The sequence below is a fragment of the Danio aesculapii genome, chromosome 15 (genome assembly GCF_903798145.1).
Source record: "Danio aesculapii chromosome 15, fDanAes4.1, whole genome shotgun sequence".
In the NCBI taxonomy this organism is placed as follows: Eukaryota; Metazoa; Chordata; class Actinopteri; order Cypriniformes; family Danionidae; genus Danio; species Danio aesculapii.
In genome coordinates this window covers 35,685,748-35,709,174 of record NC_079449.1, presented here as the reverse complement: position 1 = coordinate 35,709,174, position 23,427 = coordinate 35,685,748, and the positions used below count along the sequence as shown (strand labels likewise).

Sequence of the window (23,427 nt, the reverse complement as noted above, 5' to 3'; positions counted from 1 at the left end):
GCGCCATGCATTTCAGAGTTCTAAACATAGGTTTCTATCAAGGTACACACAATGGCGCCGCAAGTCAGTGGCTGTCCGCGGCGCCCAGCCATGACTCAGGACACTATTCATATTTCTGCTGCGCCACAGAGCAGCATCTGAATAGTTTCATTTTAAATAACATGCAAATGTGCATGTCTGGTGTGCGATACTTTCAACTTTCATGTGCGCAACGTATCCGGTGTGTGATTCCCTTTAGACTTGGTCATTTCATGCATTTTTTTCTGATCGGATAGCTATGGACGGATGTAAATTGGTAAAGTATAGATCGGATATGTGGCCGGCCAGAACTACGATATGCACATCAATTATAGTAGCAGTTTTTATGATACTGTATAACAATAATTAATATTTTTACAGTATGGTTGGGTTTAGGTTTGGGGTAGGCAATAAAAATACAATTTATTGGGTAATTTAACAGATAACATAAATAATACTTGGTACAACTACTGTTTTTACGTTACTGTGACGGTTGGGGTGGGGGTTGCCGTTAATAAAATAAAATAAATGGGAAATTTAAGAAATGATATGAACAATTCTTGTTAATTTCAGGCCGCAACCATATCCGATCTAGCAAAAACCATGTTTCCAATGCATTTGAGATTGAAATAAATCAGATCATTCAAACCACTTCAGGGGGTGGTCTGAGACGCATTCCTGATTAAACTAGACAGGTCTTTATCGGTGACATATTAATCCATTTTCAGAAATCATCCAATGCATTTGAGATGGAAATAAATCAGATCGTTCAAACCACTTCAGGAGGTGGTCTGAGACGCATTCCTGATTAAACTAGACAGGTCTAAATTCATCTGATCACTAAAACCACACATGCAAATTTTACCTCCCACCCTCCTTTAATAAATAATTAAATAATGTCATGTTTTTTCCTGGGAATAATATTTCTAAAGTAGCTGTTGACATGGAATTGAACCAGATTTTGATTAAAACCCACACAATAAAAAAATAAAAAACACCAAAAATTCTGATAAATTGGTTGGGAATGAGTCAAGGAGAAAGCACTGAACTACTGAAATGTATTTAATACTTTATATTAAATACTTTTTTGGTGATGGCAGCTTAAAGACGACTTTTAAAGATGAGAATAAATTCATGAATTGCTCAGGTGTGTGTTTTTATTTTTTACAGACTTCAACAGAGTTTATAAATCTGGATGGTTCGGTGGGTTTGACTATCCAAACTGATTTTTATTTTGTATTTTCTATTGGATTGATGTCAGGTAATTGGCTGGGCCATTCTACAGCTTTATTTTCTTTTTCTGAAACATTTAAGACTTTCCTTGGTTTTGTTTTGGATCATTGTCTTGCTGAAATGTATATTCTGGTTTCATCCTCATCATCCTGATAATGTAGATGTTGAACTGAAGCAGCTATTATTAATTTACAATGACAAAGGGCAGAGGGTTGCTGAATAACTACTAAGAGATTTTTAATCTGCTGTCTGGGCTTTTACTGCCTTTCTACACCTCCCTTTTTTTCATGTGTTTAACACCTTTGTCTGGGTCATTTTATTCCACATAACTTAATTTGTAAACGAATTAGATTTGTTTATGGATGGATTTCTTTGGTTGTTACCAACATCCGGCGAAAAATTCAAGTCAGCGGCACTTTTAGAAATATGTTATCTGAGAAAAATGGTGATGTGTTCAATACCTATTTCCCCCACTATATATATATATATATATATATATATATATATATATATATATATATATATATATATATATATATATATATATATATATATATATATATATACAAGGTCAGATCTGTATCTGTATGACAAAAATAGATTATTTAGATTATTATATAATGTTTTACAGCCTGCATAGAAAATAATTTGAATGCCAAATATAATATATAGCTTACTTTTCTGTGAATAAGGATATTAATTAAATAAATTGCAGTGTTTCTGATGTTTTAGTCAACGTAACCTAGTTACATTTGCGTATAGCGTGGAATTTAACAATTGGAATCATATTCCTTTATCGGTGACATATTAATCCATTTTCAGAAATCAGATCAAAAAACCAAAACAACAACAACAAAAAAAAAAAACATGAAGTGACCAGTTGTAAACAGGTCCTTATATTTAATAATAACAAAAAATAAATAAATATGGTTTTCATCATTTTAGATTTTTAAACATCTTGATGTATGTTCAAGTGTAAGTCAGTTATTTCATGCTGTAAAAATGTGGTTTCTTGTTATGATATTGTGATTATGATTGGATCTATGGGAGTTAGGGCTGGATTTTGATGACGTAGCTCTAGCTAATGTTCACTATACTGCACAGACTACATTGGCAGATCACATCATTGAAGTGTAATGACAGGCAGTGTAGAAAACTGATTCCAAAATGTCCCAGTTTTGGCTTCAATTTCTACAGTACAAGAAAGTGATGACACACTGCCAATAGGAACTCTTAGGTTTTATTTTAGTTTATTTTTACAGTTGAATAAATTTGTAGACACATTTGGATAATGAAAAGGTAATTGTCTTTAAATGGCGTGGTTAACAAAGCCTTCCATAAAATAATCCAAACAAGCCCTGCAATTAAACAAAATAACACACATTACACAGACACTCTAGGATGCAGTATGTTCTGGCATTAGAAGCTAATTGCATTTAATAGGAAATCTAATAAAAACATTAATCAACCAGTTTTGCATGCTGTTGTGAGTAATTAAAGCAAACCAGCTTGATAAGTACACACAATCGCCATAACAGTTATGAGTGACTGATTTGTCAAAAAATATGTGGTCTTTTTTACGTCACTTCCTGTGAAATTAGTAGTAGATTTCACAGAAAAAGAAGAAAACAAATTTCAAAAAGCTCAAATTAACTTAACATTTAATCATATAACAAATTGCAAAGGATTTTAAAATTTACAATTATAGATGTTCTCAGAATCTAGGCTACAAATATTTGCCTTGTTCTGAAATTACATATGCTTACCAATACTCGTGTCGAGTGCCTGTCTGGCTGTTTCTTTCTGCATTTTAAATTTTTTTTCCCTCTGTGTTTTGATTTTCTGTCAGAGAGTGCTGTAATAACATTTGTTATAGGAGGACAAAGTCGTTTGCTCAGTGTCATGGGCAGCATATTACAGGATTCTGCCAGCAGTCCTACAATTCCTATGACAACTTTCAGGGGCTCAGTTAGAACGGTGTCATTTACTAGGACATTAAGCATTGGGGAGTCATCAACAATAAAATGACATGAGATAGAGGAGATTAACTGCCCTTGACCACAGTAAGGACATTTATCCTCCTTCTCTAAGTGATTCAATAAATGAATATATTGTGGAACAATAATTTTATATGGACAAATCACCACATGTTCGTTAAACTCAGCTTTGCAAAGATTTCAAATCTGTTCATCGCTCCAGTATGTGACAGTTCAAGTTCCTTTAACAGTTTACTGCTGTGACCAGATTAACTGACCAGGGATGTGTTTCCCAAACAATGACATAAGCTTTCACTATTACATAAGGACCTATCATGGTAGGCTTTGCTCATTAAATAAACAATGTAGTGACATGTGCTTCCCAAACTCTTCCAGAGATCCATAGTCTGAAATAATTAAATAGTTAAAATGTAAAACTTTCATAATGATGCACCTGCAAAGAGGGTGGAGTAACAACTTCTGTTGGTAAAGTCTGCAACCAATGCTTTTTTATATAATAAAATTTTCTACACTTGTTTCACACACAATAGACAAAGAAAGAGTATTGTTTAAAGAATGCTCAGTAGTGGTTTCGCCATGTTGCCATTGTAATGCCAACTTGTTACCGTAAATATCGCAACACTAGTCTCACCTCCAAATTCTTCTGATTGGTCCACTGCTCTGGTATAAACAGTTTGACAAATGAGCACTGCCTTGACCTCAAAACCAAGGTACATACCGAACTGTGACTTCAGTTACCGTTTTATATATATGTATGTATATATGTGTGTATGTATGCATACATACATATGTATGTATATGTGTGTGTATGTATGTATGTATGTATATATATATATATATATATATATATATATATATATATATATATATATATATATATATATATATATATATATATATATATATATATATATATATAAATATATATATATGCGATTAAAAAAATATCGACGTTAATCTATTCTCAAAGTTGCGTTGGGAGCTGGGTCTATTCTACCCAAGCTATGATGACTTTCACCTTGATATTTTAGTGCAGATGTAATTCTGATTCAAATCAGCAGGATGCTTGACTTTAACTCCAGTTTGGCAGTTTCACTTTAACTCATGAACATTTCATTCATGTAGTTCAGGGCCGTGCACAGGAGGGTGGCCTGGTGGTTAGAGCCACTGCCCCTTTGCCCTCATTGGCTGAGGTGCCCCTCTTGCTCAACCACCAAATAATATAAATATAACCCCTAATATATAAATATTAGGGGTGTAACGGTTCACAAAAATCACTGTTTGGTTCGATACGACGCAGTGGTGTCACACTTTGGTATGTTTACAATATAACAAAAAAAGAAAAAAGCCAAACGATTTCTCTGATTTAAATTTTTTAATGTATTAAAACTAACCTCATAAAAGTATGATCTTGTTTTTTCCTTTTACTTTAAACAATGATAGAGCTATACTACTGGGGTTTATTAAAATAAAACAAATCCTAAATAACAATTTAGTTTTCATATGGAACTCAATTTTTAAGCAATTTTTTTTTTCAGAAAGATGAGTGTCCACCTTTTCGTCAGACAGCACAGATCTGCTTGATTTGACTGTCACCTGCCATTTTAGTGGATCTGAAAGCAAGAATTATCTGACTGAATTGGGCTTATGAAGGAATAATGTAACGGGGCTCTATTACATTTAACATTTTCTTAAAACCCAACATTTACACTACCAATTAAGGTCTCACAGGGCTCGAAATTATCTTTTTTTCTTGGTAGCACCGGTGCTCCTTTAGGCGCACCAGACAAAATTTTGTCGCACCCACCAAAAATTATGAGCACTGTTACTACACGTTTATAATAACAGATTCTATTATATATTAACATATCACAACTAACAAATAAACACAAATCTGCATACGCTCACCAGCCCTGCATGCACTGCTTGACGTGAATAAGATTAACTGAATTAACAATAATAACTGCTGTTCTCAGGGGTGGTGTCTGATTTTGCACAGATGATATTGACATATAACTTATTTTTGTATACGTCATCTTAATAGCAATAATGGTCTTTTCATGAGCTGCAATATTAGTTTCATCTCGGTGAATGTATGCTCTTTAGCGATGGTGAACGTACTATCAGTCGCGCGACTGACAGCATCGTGATAATTAAATGAAAGATTAAATAACGTTAGAACATCTCCTGCTTAAAATGTGTAGATTCAGGGGCAAACACTGTTACCTAAAAACTCTGTCCCACTGGCTTTACAGTGAATGCTTTAGTGATTTTCACAGCGGACTTCAAACACTGGAAGTCTTTTATCCACTCTTCGAAAAGTGTAAATGCTGGATTGACATTCAGCACATGATCACTGATCAGATGTGCCATTAATAGTAACTTTAGGTGGTTTCTAAAACTAAATCTGTCAGTGTTGTTAATATTCTCTCATATCCAGACCTTTTTTGCTACAGTACCTCTCTGTCATCAAAACTGAGTGATTGACAGCTGGTATTAACCAATCTATTCGCATTCTGTTCTAGCGCAGTGGGCCAATAAGAAGAGCTTGAAGGTGGGGCAGACCCGCTGTTGGTTATAGGAGGACTACATTAATGTTACTTGCCATTTTGTTAGCTAGTGCAGCGTGTGCCTGACTGGAGTAGTGTTTGTTTGGAGGTGGGTGGGGAAGGCAGCATGTCACGTCATTTGGGATGCCTTGTTGAGCGTTGTTGCACTGAAAACATCTCGTAAGTCTCGTACCGAACAGTTCAATACGAATATGCGTATCGTAACAACCTTAATATATATATATATATATATATATATATATATATATATATATATATATATATATATATATATATATATATATATATATATATATATATATATATATATATATTAGGCTGTAGGCTTTAAAACAGTTATCTGAAACGTTGCCATACAGTTTTATGCCTGGATTTTATAAATAGCCTTGCAGTTATTAACACAGATTATATTTGAAGTATTTGGAAGTAATTATCTTTTTTTTTTCTGTAGAAAAACATCATAAAACAATGTTTAGTGGTCAATGTATTACAACAGTGTTTTTAAAAGACTAAACACTTTATTGATATAGTATACAGCCAAGCACAAGTTGTCAGAACAGAAACGAGTCGCAGGTAATTAAGTATTAGCGTTTCTCCCCCCAAAAAATTTCGTCTAAGCAACTAAGTTCGTCTGTAGCTCAACTAACAATCTGCCTCTTTTACCTTGTTTGGTCACCCTCGGTCAACAAAATGGCGATGTTTGGCCATGACTAGTTGTAGCTTCATTTGCTCTCTTCAGAAACCAATGGGTAGTGTCACTGATACTTTGTCCATATTTTTTACAGTCTATGAAATCAACCCATAAACAAACTGAGGAGCATTTACAGAAAATGTGGATTTAAAGCTAATAATGTTGTAAATAATGTCCAGTTTTTGAATCAATTTTGTTTTGCCTTTATTTTTTATTATTTCTTTTATTTTTATTTTTTTTTTTGGACCCTTAAAGTGCTGGAAGCTGTGGCATTTTAGGAATCGCTATTTAAGCTAAAATTCTTATTTTTCTCATTCCTTTAACTACACAAAAAGACATCTATATGTTGGATGACCTGAGGGCTGGTAAATTAATTGCAGGTTTTCCGTTTTAATTAAACAATCACTTATATATATATATATATATATATATATATATATATATATATATATATATATATATATATATATAAGACTTCAAATCATTGTCTTTATGAAATGTCAAATACTAGAACAATATTCATATTTATTCAATCACGTAATCATACGAGTGGCTTTACACTGGAAAAATATGAATATCTATAAATACCAAACATGCCTGCTACTTCTCAACCCTTTAAAGCTGCTTCTGTCATAGCCACCCTGGCTTTAAATAGGACACCGCCATCTCTAAATGGTGTCATGGTCAACCTGTAAAGAGAACCAGCTCATTTCTGAGAAAATGGTGTTCCTAGGACTAACAGTTGATGAAATTAACAAGATGCTAAAATTAGACACACTGCCCTAATGCTTAGTGCAATACAACACACACACACACACACACACACACACATATATATATATATATATATATATATATATATATATATATATATGTCAATGTTGAACATTATCCCCATTCATTATGATCCATAACATGGTGGAGATGCCACTTTGTAAAGATCAACTTGTCTGTGCACATACATACAAGCTGCTTTGGCTATACAAACAAAGGTGAATTTAATTGAATTTAATTGAATTAATCCACTGTGGTTGTTTTGGTTACCAATTACCTGAAACACTGAAGCATTACTAGATGTAACATGCATAAGCATGCCAGTTTGCAGAAAATCACATATTTTTGTAGTACTTGTAAAGCGTAACAGTACTGTTTTTAAAAACTTGCATCAATCATATTTGTTTTGTAAATGAATGGCCAAATGCATAAAAGTTTTACATTTTTAAACCCTTAAATGTCTGAATGTATATTACAAATAAAATCACTTGACACTGCCTACTGGTGTATCAATATAATCTTGCAAGGAACACAGAAGCAAATTGATGTTGTTATGCAGATTTTTGGACATAACACAACCTACGGTTTGTGGATTAATACCTCATTTATTAAACTTATTGATTGATCCTAATTAAGGGCTAGGGAAGGAACAGAAGAACTCAAATAGTGTCCTGCATCATTCAAATGTCATATATGGTAGAAATATTTTGGCTTTCCTGTAAAATATAGTGATAACAAAAAACTGATGGATATGTAACAACTGAGTACTGAAAAGTTGTTAAAAAAACAGTGTCTTATTTTTGTCGAAACAAAAGAGTTCCTTGCTATAATTTTCTTGTAATAAATGGAAACCAAATCACATTTGTCTCCTCTTCTTTTTGCTGATTAGAAAAAAATGGTCTGATCCATAACTCAAAAACGTATTTTATTTTGTTACAGCACTAGTGGCAAATTAAGGCAATGGAAAAAATGTTTGGTGAGGCAGGTAAACTCGTGAAAAAAGTCTGTCGAAATTGTGAGTGCGCCCTCTGCTGGTGTGGCATTACACCGACATTATATCAAGTGCAATATTACAACTACAGTAATACATGTTTTGATGGAGAAATGTGGGTGAATTCTACAAAAAGTGAATCCCCTGTTATTGACTAAATTATATGTAGTAGGCCTGGCAGCGTAACACACTAACTAATCAATTAATTAATGCTCAAAATGAATGCAGTTCACCTCAGCAAGAAGGTTGCTGGTTTGAGCCTCGGCTGGGTCAGTTGACATTTCTGTGTGGAGTTTAAGGGGACTATAATAAAGGGACTATGGGAAAAAGAAAATGGATGAATGAATTAATGCAGTTGATTATTATTAAATTTTCTCTATCTCTAGTCTATCGCTCTCTAACTCTAAATATACAAACTGACAAAGCATAGATCACAGAAGTGTGAGGTTGATCAGTAGCCTATGGCTTGGTATCAAGCGTCTTAAGAAAGGTATTGAGTTTAAGTGAACATTTTAATTTTAAATCACCTCCACCTGGCAAAGTTGATAGAACCAAACATATTTGTGACCACTACAGTGTAGAACTTCCATATAACCAGTGTACTTTGAGTCTGAAGTAAAAAAGGCAGGTTTTGTTGTGATTAGCTCTATACATTGGTGGATTTATGATTGCCTAAGTCACCTTTAACTTTCACATTTGCGGTGAACTTGGCATTAACCACCATACAGTCATACAGGGTGATGATTAAAACAGTGACAGACAGCACTATCAGGGTAACTGACAGATATTGAAACAGCATGTGTTAATGTATTAAATGCTGTTTTTATTAAATATTGACACAGCTTGTGAAAAATGTGTTACTTTGAATAAGAGAAGTGGCAAGGTTGTTATTTCAAAAAACTGTTTGTTTGTACAGTAAACAGATGTTTGTAATCAGGACTTTTGGCATATCCAGGGTTCAAAGGTTGCACCCATCTATACAATACAGTAGAATACTGCTGTAAGTTTAGTATACAACCCTATCCTAGTCATCCATCCATCCACACATGTGCTTCTAGCAGTTCATTCTTCCATCCAATTTAAATATACATGTTCAACTATCTATGCCTCTCTTGTTCTCTAAATCTATCCATCCAATTAACTATACATATCCACCTCTCTATCCATCTATTTTTCTCTAAGTCTGTCCATCCATCCACTCATCCACCCATCCATCCATCCATCCTCCCACACATCCATCCATCCATCTATCCATCCATCTATCAACCCTCCCACCGATCTATCCATCCATCCCTCCGTCTGTCCGTCCATCCATCCACCCATCCATCCACCCATCCATCCATCCATCCATCCATCCATCCATCCATCCATCCATCCATCCATCCATCCATCCATCCATCCATCCATCTATCCATTCATCCAACAAGCTAAACAAAACTTTAATGCCTTGACAGTGCCCTAAAACTTTTGTTATAGGGTTCATTTGCATCACTGCATCAAAGTTTACGTTGAGATTTACAAGGAATATTTTATTGCCACTGTGGTAAAGGGAATACTCCAGTAAAAAAGCACTTTATTTGTTTAAAGTGTTTGCAGACCAGATCTTGTTTATATAGTAGTACTTTTAAAATAAGAGTGGCACAATACAGAACAAAAATACACTCCCCCACTGGCTAATCAAGCCCATCAAGGGCATTGTAAAGCAATGTCCAACTGCAAAAGCTAGCCTAAACTAAATGATTGTTGTATTACTTGCTGTATTATGACCAGGGCTTAATTTGTGCCGAAACAAGCTGGATTTGGATCTGGCACCTCTGAAATCTGATCCAGCAACTCATTTTACCAATACTCCTCCTCACACGCATCTTTCTTTACTTTCTTCCGCAACACCTCTCCATCCTCTGGTAACATGCTGGGTCCATTACCCCAATCCGTTCCGAGACCTCGCAATTTACAAATGAGGCACAGATTTTGACCATGTAAACACTGGTTAAACAATGTATATGCACTTATACAGCATGCAGAAAAAATATAGATTTGAAATGAAACGCGTTTCCTGTGCTTTAATCCAGCATTATCCAAAATAATTTCTAAATGACTCTGAGACACTGAAGTAGTGTAATGACAAAAGCTTTAAGAAAAAACAGATGGTGGTCCTGGTAGCATGACCAGCACCCTCAGAGGGTTAAGAATGACAAGTAAAATCTCATACATAACATGAACATGAAATATGAACATAAGGGGTATCATTCATTCATTCATTTCCCTTCAGCTTAGTCCCTGATTTATCAGGGGTCGCCAGAGAGAAATGAGCCTCCAACTACCATGGCATGCATTTTACACAGCAGATGCCCATCCAGCTGCAACCCAGTACTGGGAAAATAAGGGGTATCAGTATTTAAACAATTGGATTTACTGGAATTTCTCTCTGTATTATCAGCAACTACCTTTAGCAGACCTCTTTATTACCAGATGCCCAAACAGTAGAGCGGGCAAATGAGCCAGAACCAAGGAAATTATAGACATCTGGGAAATCGTGTTCCAGTTCTTCCTGTTCTACCATCAAAATGTCATCTCAGATAGCCTATAACTGCCTTATGTGTAATCATGTTAACACAATGTAACTTGGTAAATGCCTTCCTTGTTTTGGTCTCTTTAAAGAGACTTACTGTTTCAGCATGTTTCCCATTCTACAAGCACACAGTGGTCTGCTAGTGGAAATTATCAGACTCTATCAATTCACAAAGAGCACATGCATTTAGAATGAAAAAAACACATTGAGTTATTTTGTTTAAACAGTTTATTCTTAACTGATGCGCTTAGCATTGGGTCACCAATTTACTTAAATATTAAATAGAAATAGCAGGAGTCATTGCAAACTTTCTATCATATGTAATGACCAAAACACTGTGAAAACACTGACTACATTTACATGGACATCAGTTATCAAATTATTTGGCTTAATCTGAATAAGACTAATAATATGATTAAGGTGTTTGTATGAGTTGCTTTAAGAATATTCCTTTCATGTTCCCATATTGCGTTATACTACATAAGTCAATTAACATCATTGGCAACAACTCGATGCAATGTTTCCTCCAGAGTTCCATGTAATTTCAGTTGTTTCATTTCTAATGTTTAGACCGTTTAACTGTAGTTCAGCAGTTTCAGTTTCATTCAGCAACATTTCATTCATGCCCCATAACAAACTCTGAGGTACTGGATGCAAGTATGAAGCAAGGACTGCTGGGAGAGAGTTGTTTTAATGGAGCTTGATGAAACTGAATCGAAAGAACTTTTGCCTGTCTTTGCTTTTGCAGACAGCTATTCTAAATGTGTTTGGAATGATGGAGGGTGTGATGAGTCTCCAGAAGTTCAATGTGCTGTAATATTGCCCTTGTAGATGTGGGGGGTGACTAGTGATGTCCTCCGAGAGGCTAGTCATGTATAGTGAGAGAAGAATGATGTCTGTATGAAACTAGCAATGTTCAGTGAGACACTAGGGATGTCTGTGATAGACTAGGGATGTCCATGAAAGACTAGTGATGTCTGTTAGAGAAACTGTGAGAGACTAGTGTCATCCTGTGAAGGCCTAGTGATATCTGTGTGAGACTAGAGACTAGTAATGTTCTCCGAGGGACCGGTTATGTCCTGTGAGAGACTTGTGATGTCTGTGAGACTAGAGACTAGTGATGTTCTCAGAGGGACTAATGATGTCATTTGAGAGACTATTGATGTCCTTATGGAGACTAGTGTAGCCCTGTGAGAGACTAGTGATGTCCTTTTAGCAGGGGCGGACTGGCAATAGGGAGCACCGGGACATTTCCCGGTGGCCTGGCGGTCAATCTGGCCTGCCACCGTTACTCTGGCCTACCGCGCACAACTCCCCCACCCCGCTCTTCACTTTCTAGATCGCATTAGATGTGGCCTGACTACCTGTCACTTTGGTCCTGTGGAAAACGCTTCCCCAGTCCGCCCCTGCCTTTTGGAAACTAGTGTTGCCCTGTGAGAGACTAGTGATGACCTGTGAGATACTAGTGATGTCCTTTTGGAGACTAGTGTTGCCCTGTGAGTGACTAGTGATATTCTGTGAGAGACTAGTGATGTCCTTTTGTAGACTAGTGTTGCCCTGTGAGGGACTAGTGATGTTTTGTGAGAGACTAGTGATGACCTGTGAGAGACTAGGGATGTCCTGTGAGAGACTAGTGAGATACTAAAGACTAGTATTGCTCCCTGGGGGACTAGTGGTGTCTTCTGAGAAACCAGTGAAGTCTATAAGAGACTAGTGTCCTCTAAGGGACTAGTGATGTTCTGTGAGGGACTAGTTATGTCTATGAGAAACTAGTGATGTCTGTGAGTAACTAGCGATGTCCTGTAAGAGACTAGTGATGTCTATGAGACACTTATGATGTCCTGTGAGAGACTAGTAATGACATGTGGGAGACTAGTGATGTCTGTGAGAGACTAGTAATGCCCCTAAAGGACTATCAATGTCCTGTGAGAGACTAGTAATGTCTTCTGAAAAAATAGTGATGTCAACGAGAGACTAGTGATGTCCTGTAAAAGACTAGTAATGTCCTCTGAGGAACTAGTGATGTCCTGTGAGAGACTAGTGATGTCTGTGAGAGACTAGTGATAATATGTGGGAGACTAGTGATGTCTGTTAGTGACTAGGGATGACATGTGGGAGACTAGTGATGTCCTGTGAGAGACTTGTGATGTCCTGTGAGAGATTAGTAATGTCCTCTGAGAAAATAGTGATGTCAATGTGAGACTAGTGATGTCCTTTAAGAGACAAGTGATGTCCTGTAAGAGACTTGTGATGTCCTGTGAATACTAGTAATGTATTCTGAGGCATTAGTGATGTCATGTGAGATACTAGTATTGTCCTCTGGGGACTATTGATGTCCTGTGAGAGACTAGCGATGTCCTATGAGAGACTGGTGATGACTTGTGAGAGACTAGTGCTGTACTGTGACAGATTAGTGGTGTCCTGTGAGGGACTAGTGAGAGATTAGTGATGTCTATGATGGTATGTAGGAGGCTAGTGATGTATGTGGGTAACTAGTGAAGTCATGTGAGAGACTAGTGATGTCCTGTGAGAGACTAGTGATGTCCATTCATGCTCGCTCGCTCGGGAGCAATAGATCGCCCGCTCCCGGTTAAATTACACCAGAGTTACCGACCGCTCCTGCGCTTTATTCGGAAATTTATTCCCGTACCGCAAGAAATCTGGTCGGCTCCAGCGGCTCTCACGGTACAGCAGCGGGAATGCAGACCTCTAGTTCGTATTTACCACGTCTCCTTTGTCGTTTGGTCGAAACCTGAAATACTGCCAAACTGCAGAGGTTGTGTTCTTTTTTGAGACCAGGTCACTCGATGTGAGACTTGCTATCTTACCTCACCTCTCTCTCTCTCCTCCACACTGTCCCGTGATGACAATCACGCATACATATTTTTAGGCATTAAATAAATAATATTTAATATTTAATAATTGTCTCCTATATAAGTGCATTGTTTTTTATGACGGTATATCGGTATTGAAACTGACACCGTTGCTAATTTTAGATCCCATGGTATGCCATATTATGTCCTCTAGGGACTAGTGATGTCCTGTAAAAGACTATTGATGTCCTGTAAAAGACTAGTGATTGTCTTCTGAGGGACTAGTGATGTCCTGGGAGAGACTACTGATGTCCTCTGAGGGACTAGTGATTTCTATGATAGACTAGTGATGTCCTGTGAGAGACTAGTGATGTTCTTTGAGGGACTAGTATTGTCTTCTGAGGGACTAGTGATGTTATGTGACACACCAGTGGTGTCCTTTGAGGGATTTGTGAGAGATTAGTAATGTCCTCTGAGAGACTAGTGATGTCTATCAGAGACTAGTGATGACATGAGGGGGCTAGTGATGTATGTGAGTGACAAGTGAAGTCCTGTGAGAGACTAGTGATGTCCTGTAAGAGATTAGAGATGTCCGTGAGAGACTAGCGATGATGTGGGAGACTGGTGATGTCTGTGAGTGACTAGTGATGTCCTGTGAGAGATTGGTGAGGTCATGTGAGGGACAAGTGATGTCTATGAGAGACTGGTGATGACCTGTGAGAGACTACTTTGTCCTCTGAAAGCCTAGTGATATCCTCTGAGAGACTAGTGATGACCTGTGAGAGACTAGTGATGTCCTCTGAAAGACTAGTGATGTCCTCTGAGAGACTAGTGATGCCATGTGGGAGACTAGTGATGTCCTGTGAGAGACTAGTGATGACATGTGACAGCCTAGTGATGACATGTGACAAACTAGTGATGTTCTGTAAGGGACTAGTTAAAGATAAGTAAAGTCCTCTGAGAGACTTGTGATGTCTATGAGAGACTCTATTGGCTGAGGCTAGTGATGACCTGTGAGAGACTAGTAATGTTCTTTGAGGGACTAGGGATGTCTTCTGAGAGACTAGTGATGTCCTGTGAGAGACTAGTGAGAGATTAGTGATGACCTGTGAGAGACTAGTGATGTCCTGTAAGAGACTAGTGAGTAATGTTTTGTGAGAGACTAGTGATGTCATCTGAAAGACTATTGTTGTTTATGAGAGGTTAATGATGTCTGTGAGAGACTAGAGATGTCCTGTGAGAGACTGGTGAGTGATGTCCTGTGAGAGAATAGTGATGACCTGTCAGACACTAGTGATGTCCTGTGAGAGACTAGTATTGTCTTCTGAGGGACTAGTGATGTCTTGTTACAGACTAGTGGTGTCCTGTGAGGGACTATTGAGAGACTAGTGATGTCCTCTGAGAGACTAGTGATGTCTATGAGAGACTAGTGATGTCTGTGAGTGACTAGTGATATCCTGTGAGAGACTGGTGATGTCCTGTGAGAGACTAGTGATGTCTGTGAGAGACTAGTAATGTCATGTGAGAGACTAGTGAAATCTTGTAAGAGACTAGTGATGACATGTAAGAAACTAGTGATGTCCTGTGAGAGACTAGTAATGTCCTCTGAGGGTCTAGTGATGTCCTGTAAGAGACTAATGACGTCCTATGAGAGACTAGTGAGAGATTAGTGATGTCCTTTTAGAGACTAGTGATGTCCTGTGAGAGACTGGTAAGTGATGTTCCTTGAGAGACTAGTGAATTCTCCTGAGAGACTATTGTTGTTTATGAAAGACTAGTGATGTCTGTTAGAAAGCAGTGAGAAACGTATAATGTCCTGTGAGAGATAAGTATTGTCCTCTGAGGGACTAGTGATGTCTATGAGAGACTAGCGATATCCTTTGACAGACATGTGATGTCCTTTGAGGGACTAGTGAGAGATTAGTGATGTCCTCTGAGTGACTAGTGATGACATATGGGAGACTAGTGATGTCTGTGAGTGACTAGTAATGTCCTGTGAGAGACTAGTGATGTCCTGTGAGAGACTAGTGATGTATTTGAGTGAATAGTTATGACCTGTGAAACGTTTCTCGCTGTATTTTTTTTTTCGCGAATCCACAAGAGGCTGAGTGTATGCTGTTTGAAATATTGCTGGTGCCATTCGTCCCAGCTGTTCTAACATAAAACCAGCAGAGGTCACTGTCGACTGACTGACTGACTGTCTGACCAATCGACTGACCCACCCTTCTTCTTCACTAAACCCAACAACAGTTTTAAAAAGCAATCCAGAAAAAGAAAAGGCCTCCCTGATTTTTACCACATTTTCCAGTTATACCACATTCTCACTCTGTTATTTACTTGTTTATTTTATTTTTTGGCTTCTGTTTTTTTCTTACCTGCTTTCTGGAACCATTCTTCGCTGGACTCAAACCCCATCGGGGTTTACTCCCATTAGGGTTAACTCCCTTTTGCATCCCATGTCTACCGATGTACAAGGCGAGCTAATTGGACAAACTGGTAACAGTGGGAAAGTCGTACATACAGAGGTAGTCAGTCAGCTGGTAAGCAGGAAAAGAAATGGCTTCATACTGTACTTCTTCATAGTGATGTCTGTGAGAGACTAGCCCTGTTATTGCAGATTTGCTGAGGAAATGATTTGCAGATTTGCATTGAAAGCGAGGGTTTCTACACTTCCTACTCATTTTTGACTGCTGTAAAGTTCGGAAATGATAGTTATAATCTTTCTTTGTGAATATACTATGTGTTGTATTCTAATTTAGTTCCACAAAATTGAGGGCTTTGATGCTTCCCCTATTTTGTAAAACCCTGTATGGTAAGGCCGCAATTAAAATTCCTTTAAATTTTGAATAATGAAATGCAGTATTTCTGAAAAAAAGTACCATTCTGTACCTTACAACCTACAACTCAGCTGGAGCCCCTTTGTTAACTTGTAGATGTCAGAGAACGAGTCTCATCTGGCTTTAATTATCACATAGCCTCTGACCTAAGCAGATATATTGGCTGAGTGCTATAGTTAGATGCAGCCAATTCATTTCTCCTTCCAAGTAACAGCCTACCCAGTCAGTCAGTCATTGACCCATGCAATTCACCTTTAAAGTCAATTGAGACTATGTTGTTGGCCACAGAAATTTCCTGTGCTCCCTAGAGGACAAAATGCAAGGCTGCTGCTTGTCTGCATGGCTTGCGAAGAGACAAAACATAATTCACTTCCAATGACTGTCAAATGAATTATAGATTTCAACTGACGAGTAACAAACACAAAGCCTGTCCAACGCAGATATGGTAGAGTCAGCTGAGAGTTGATTATGTACATTTTAGTTTTTAGTTAGATTATTGCATCACTGCTTTTTGGGAATGTCTCACAATGGGCATCATATTTTTTGACTTGTGTAAGACGCCGACCATTTGCAAAGTCCATATATTGTTGTGCTATTTTTGTTGTGCTTGTTTCGGCATCAAATACAGCTTCCTCATGTAAGCAGTAGTTATTAAACCATATGTCGAAAGCTGAGAGAATCATGACCTCATTGATATGACTCGCTCTATGAATGAGAGCGAATAATATCATCAACAGAGCCTGGCACCGGCTGAGAGCTCTCATGACTAGGTGTAAGAGGAGTGCAAGTGTTTACACGCATTTATTCTGCCAGAACTGAAGCAGTTTCTCTCCCCATTTAATTATCTCTCTCTCTCTTTCTCTCTCTCTCTCTCTCTCTCTCTCTCTCTCTCTCTCTCTCTCTCTTTCTCTCTTTCTCTCTCTCTCTCTCTCTCTCTCTCTCTGTCTTTTGAGCTGGGCTTTAGTCCCAAAAACACCACCTAGGAGAGAAACTTCTCAAGACTATTCCCTCTTTTATTTCAGGCACAATGTGTTACCGTCGGGAATATGTTCATTTGAGATTAGTATTTGTTGTGTTTTTTCAAAGCGCATGTATAGTTTTAGTTGGGAGAAAAGGATGTGATTTATTGAGGTGTGAATCTGCACTACCTGACCAAAGTCTTGCTGTTGATCCCAGAACAACAAATAATAACTTGACTTCTAGTTGATCACTTGGTAAAGTGGCAGAGTACTGGAACCCACACGGACCCAAGATTCTCACAGAAATCAGTCAAGTTTGGTAAACGAAAATTCAGTATGGGGACATGCGAGAGATCTGCATAGTGGATGGTAACATCAACAGCCTGAGGTATCAAGACATTTGTGCTGCCTATTACATTGCAAACCACAGGAGAGGGCAAATTCTTCATCATAAAGAGCCCTGAGTAAGAAACAGCCATTCTAAATGTCGAGTTTTAGGATGTACAAATGAACACCGCAGTTTCCCTAGACCTTCTTCTGAGCCACTTCTTTTGACATTTTCAATTTTTCACAGAGCATAGGCATTTGTATAGACATAGGCACAGGGATGCATAGACATTTGTAGTTCTGCTCTCTATTGAAAAGAGGGCTGAGAGCACAATTGAATTTTAATTTAAAGCGAGAGTCACCAAAACCGCACAATTTGGATAAAAGCCTAAAAGGTGTAGTTTCAAAGAGTTATAAAAAATATTTGTGGGGTATACCAGACCTGAGATCTCTCTCGTACTCACAAATTCCTCTGAATGGTGGAGGACACCATATAAAAACCATAGGCTTAATTTGCTATGATAACCCTTTCCCTCCTCCTCCTCCTCATTTTAAAAGTTGGCCGAACTTAGCATATTTCGCAGAGCTAAAAGCAAGACAATTTCTTCCATCATTGCTAGTGTGGCGCAGATGCTAGAACCCACCTTTATGCATGCGCGATGGCGGAAATTGTATGGCAAATGTAAACTCATGAATCGGATATGAGTCACAATTAAAAGAATGTGTAAATGAACAGGCAAAAAAATTAGATATAGGCAACAAATCGGAATTGGGCATCAAAACGGGGCCTTAGAGAGCAGTTCAGATGCAACTTTCTGCACTGTTTAAAAAGAAAAGGACAGAAGGTGTGATATTTAGTTGTTTAATATTATACATGTATGCTGTATCTGCCATGCATAACAGCATTTCAGAACAGTTTAGGCGACTTGACACAAGTGTAACTTAAGCTGTTCTATATGCACTGTAAACACAGTTAACAGAGCTTGCTAGCATTTACTTTAGCGACCCAAGCTTCACCTTTATATCTAAGTTACAGCAGATTCTAGGTTCCCTGTTTCTAAATTGAACCGTTATTATTGTCCCTAATGTCAGAACGCAAGTGATGTGATGCACTTTTAGAATTACTGTTGTCCAAATGTTGCTCTGTTTTCTCACAAATGCTTCTAAACAGCTCAGCCGCTGCACATCTCCATACCATGTTTTGTTTATGAATGAATCCTGAGTTTTAATATGTGAATAGCTATGTTTCCATCCAAAAATGCTAATTAACTTTATGCGCAAAACTGGATTATCACATAAAAGATGTGCGAATAAAGCAGCGTTTCCATCCAACAAGTCAAAGCAAACAAAATCGTCACTTCCTGATTAATTGGCGCCAAATTTCAACAGTAAAAACTAAATTTGCTGCGGTAGGAGAATCTGCATCAGTCTTTTCTTCATTTAATAAATGACTTGCGCCTCAGGCAATCCTGACACGCAGTGAACGTGCGGTGGTGTTTGACGGCGTGAGACGCGGAGAACAGATGCTCTTGATTCTGGATACTGAAATAGTTAAGAAATTTTAGAATGACCAAAACAACATTTCAGATATTTTACAACGTGCTCAGTCTGCTGGTTTGTCTATTCACACATTTTTATCATTATGATCTCTAACAAAATCGAATGACTTTTTAATGCGCATACTGGAATTTATTTGCTGAAAGTGTTTCCATCTCAGTTTATGTGCATCTTTTCTTATTGAATAAAACGTTTATTCTACTCAGTTATGCGCATATGTTTTTAATGTGCATTTTCAAAATTTAAGCACATCTTGGCGTTTCCATCAACTGTTTTTTTTTTTTTTTTTTTTTTTTTTAAATAGGTGGATGGAAACTTAGCTACTGATTCAGTCGTCCATTTAGAAAGACATTTGTGAATGAAAAGTTAATTAGCTTGGTGCCTTTATTAATCAGGGGTCGCCACAGCGAAACCCATGTGTACACGGGGGAGAACATGCAAACTCCACACAGAAATGCCAACTGACCCAGCTGAGACTCAAACCAGCAACCTACTTGCTGTGAGGTGATTGTGCTACCCACTGCACCACTGCGCTGCCCAATCAGCTGTTTGAACAACTCAATTAAGTGAATTATTCAGTGACAAAGATGGAGATTTGACTCCACCTACTGGCAGTTTTAGTTTCAAATCTCATGACATTTTTATTATTAATTTAATTCCATTCATGCCATCTCCTATGCCTTGTTAAATGGTCAATTTATAAATAGTAAAGTAATCTAAATGCTATAACTTAGTTTTTTTTATTTATTTGCCATCTTTGTTGTGTCAAGAGGAATTTCATTGATTTAATCTGATTGTAAGATATTCTTCCTTATATTATTTCAGTTTATTAAAAAAGCTCATGTAGTTGGGCCACATAAGGTAAACAAAGTGTTGTAAATAAAAATAAAAATTTTATATATAGTCAATCAAACAGTTGCTTGAAGTCAAAGACTTACATTGTCAATGAATTAATTGTCCCTTTTAATTTCATGATTAACTTAAAAATGACATGCTGAAGATTGTTAATGGTTGTTGGTTATTTTAAAAAGCATTTTCTCAAATTAAAAATGTATTTAGACATATTTTGTTATCATTGTACTATTTAGAGACACTTGTTTTTGACGATAAACCAAATACAATACCATCAAAAATACTGTTAGGGGAAATAATAAATGATTACAATAAGAATTACTATTAGAATGGTAAATTAATTAGTATCATAATTTCACAGCACACACTTCAGTGTGCCATTAATTCAGAATCCATTTCCTTCCCTCCCTCGTGTTTTAAAGTGCAATATAATATCTGATCCTGTTGTGATAAACTAAATTGCATCTCTTTCATAAATACTGTAATTGCTGTTATGCCTGCGGAGGTGTTGATGACAGAAACCGCTTGCAAAAAAAAAAAAAAAGAAAAATTATATAAAATCACCGCATGTTCTTCCTTTTGTTGGTAAGCACATCTTGTTTGTTTGTTTTTTATTTAGTTTTTTTGGTGAGTACATCAGCTGTTAGGGTCATTGTCACCAATACCTCCTCCCTACCAGAATAAAATATATTTGTTTCATTGTACAGACAGGATTTCAGTTGATTGAGTAGTATCTCTTTCTTTGTGAACAATAGGTCATCGTTCACTATTTAGGGTGAGACCTCATCACAACCACAACGAGGGTAAATTGTATCCATGACAACAAATCTTTCATTGGCGCTCTGCCAGTCGCGCCTCTACCATGGTGCAGAAATATTGCTATGGCAACTGTACCCGTCAGGTGATTACGATTATTACTACAGAAAGCTGGCTGTAGTTTTGAGAGAGATGGTGACGGTAACCTAGACAATGAAAACGATGCGTTTTATGTTTGTCACAGGGCAGAATGTCTAGAAAGACTTTTTTTCGGAAAGACATTTACTCAAATTAGACATTATTTGGAATGCAATAGTCAGATACTCATAATAGCACGACATTGGAATTATATAACTAGTAGTCGATAAGGAAAAAAAATGTAGTAGGTCACAAAACGACAGTAATTATTCTTATCTCACTGTATTACGCGAAACAATCAAGCATGACATTTTGATTTACCTAGAGATAGCTCTGGTATTTTACTTTAGAACAGAGAACCTTTACTGTTATTAAATGTTTATCTCTCGGCCAATCAAAATCAAATATTCCAGCGCGCGCGCCGCGTATTACGCGCTTTATGCCCTCAGTTTCTAATCTATCGATCAGTGCCGAACATAACGCGCTACCTGTTGTGCGCGCAGACCTCAGTCGTGGTCATCTCCGAACCCCTCCCAACCTGTAGATTTCTCTCAGCACGCATACGAAAAGCTCATTTCCCCACACTTTTTTTATTTTTATTTTTTTCACCCGCTGATACATTTTTTCTCTCAGTAATTATTAAACTGTAATCCGCTCGCTCGCCATCATCATTTGCCTCTCATTTCGAAGTTGTTTTCACACATTTTCTTTTTGTTGTGCAAACATATATCCCACCCTGCTAAAAACACATCAAAGCACACCCAAAATGATGTATAGGTGTCATGCAAATATCGTTTAACCCATAACGAAGCAAGCACGCATGAAATTCGGACACACCCTCTCAAAACAACAACAGCGTGTGATATCATATTCATACATTCAATCATTTCATTTAAAGTCTATATGCACTTCTGCTCTACGTGGACTGCCTGGCACATTTAAAAAAGGACAGTGCTGTTGAAATGCACACACCACAATTATTAAACGTGTTTATATTACTTGGATTGGTGATGTAATTGGAGTAAATGCGAGCCTTGACGCACGTCATTCCAAAATATACGAAAACAACAACAGACTATACAACAACAGCACACGCCCTAGTTAGAAAGTCACTTCATAGCCTACCTTGTCTCGTCTCCTTGAGGGCACTAGTAAGGGGGGCAACAGTGGGGCAAATGGTGCTTCCTATTGACACGATGCGCGCGGCTGTAGGGTCCTCAAGTGAGGTTTTTGGCGTTTTGAAATGTCACGAAAAGTTGTGGGTGGAGAAAATCCTCTTAAAGGAACGTTTGGTGATGTATGACAGCAAACGAGGGTGTCCTTCTGTTTTTTCTGATATAATTATATTGACTGTTGGCTTGTCCCCTTGTCTCTCCTCTCACGCGCTCTCGGTTCCCGCCCCGCCACGCACGCGAAGAGAGACACCGCACGCGTTGGTCGCTAGTGTTGGTTGGCTGGTCTTTATAAGCTTTGTATTACGGTCAAACAACAGAAGTAAATGCAAAGGCGTTCGCCATGACTCCACAAAGATATTGAGACATCTTTGTTATCAGCTGTTTCAGTTTAAATAATACAAAGCGGAGATAAACTTACTGAATTCTCCAGACGATTTTTTTGTGGGAAGTTCCACAGCAATCTCACATTCAGAAGAGATTGCAGTATTTCAGACTGTGGTTGGATACAAAGACAATAGAAAATAATTAAACTAAAGAAAATTATTTTAAGATCTAATTATCTTCCTAGCTATTCCCAGTTTATTTTTCCTCATCCTACTGTATGCAGTATATCAACATTTGTCTCATCGTTTGATTTTATTTCTATTGACAAATTAAGTGGTACATCTTTGTGGGTTTCCCGTAGCCCATAGCCCCCAAACCATTATTTATGCTTATACATAAAGTTTTTATTTCTAATTCTACAGTTTGACAAAGTGACTTTTATTGATGATTTTATTTGTGTGAAACAATATTTTATATAAGAAAACTAGGCAACACTTTAGTTTAGGTCACAATTCATGATATTAACTACTGGCGTTATTACCTGCAAATTATTAAGATATATGTACTGCTTTTTAGTAGTTATAAAGCATGATCTTATTCTTGATCCCTAATAATACCCAAAACCTAAACCAAATTTCTACCTTACTAACTATTAATAACAGCTAATTGGTAAGCTAGTAGTGTCAGTTAATGGTTTGCTAATTGAAACTATAATTGAAACAATAGTTGAAAACTATAATATAGGGAAAACGTGTAAAATTTTAGAAAAAAAGTTGTTGTTATTAATACGTTCCATTACGACCACTCACAAGTAAGACCTAATTTAGTTCCAACAAGTGCAGA

At 37.3% G+C, this 23,427-nt stretch overlaps 1 protein-coding gene across 1 annotated transcript in view; it reads right to left on the bottom strand.

The window, feature by feature from the left end:
- fxyd6 (FXYD domain containing ion transport regulator 6) overlaps positions 1 to 22,663 on the bottom strand; it is a 37,695-nt gene extending 15,032 nt beyond the window's left edge. Inside the window, exon 1 of the mRNA XM_056473698.1 lies at positions 22,211 to 22,663. The gene's annotated coding sequence lies outside the window, so the exon portion shown is untranslated. The remainder of the gene's footprint in view (positions 1 to 22,210) is intronic.
- Positions 22,664 to 23,427: the final 764 nt, after the last annotated feature.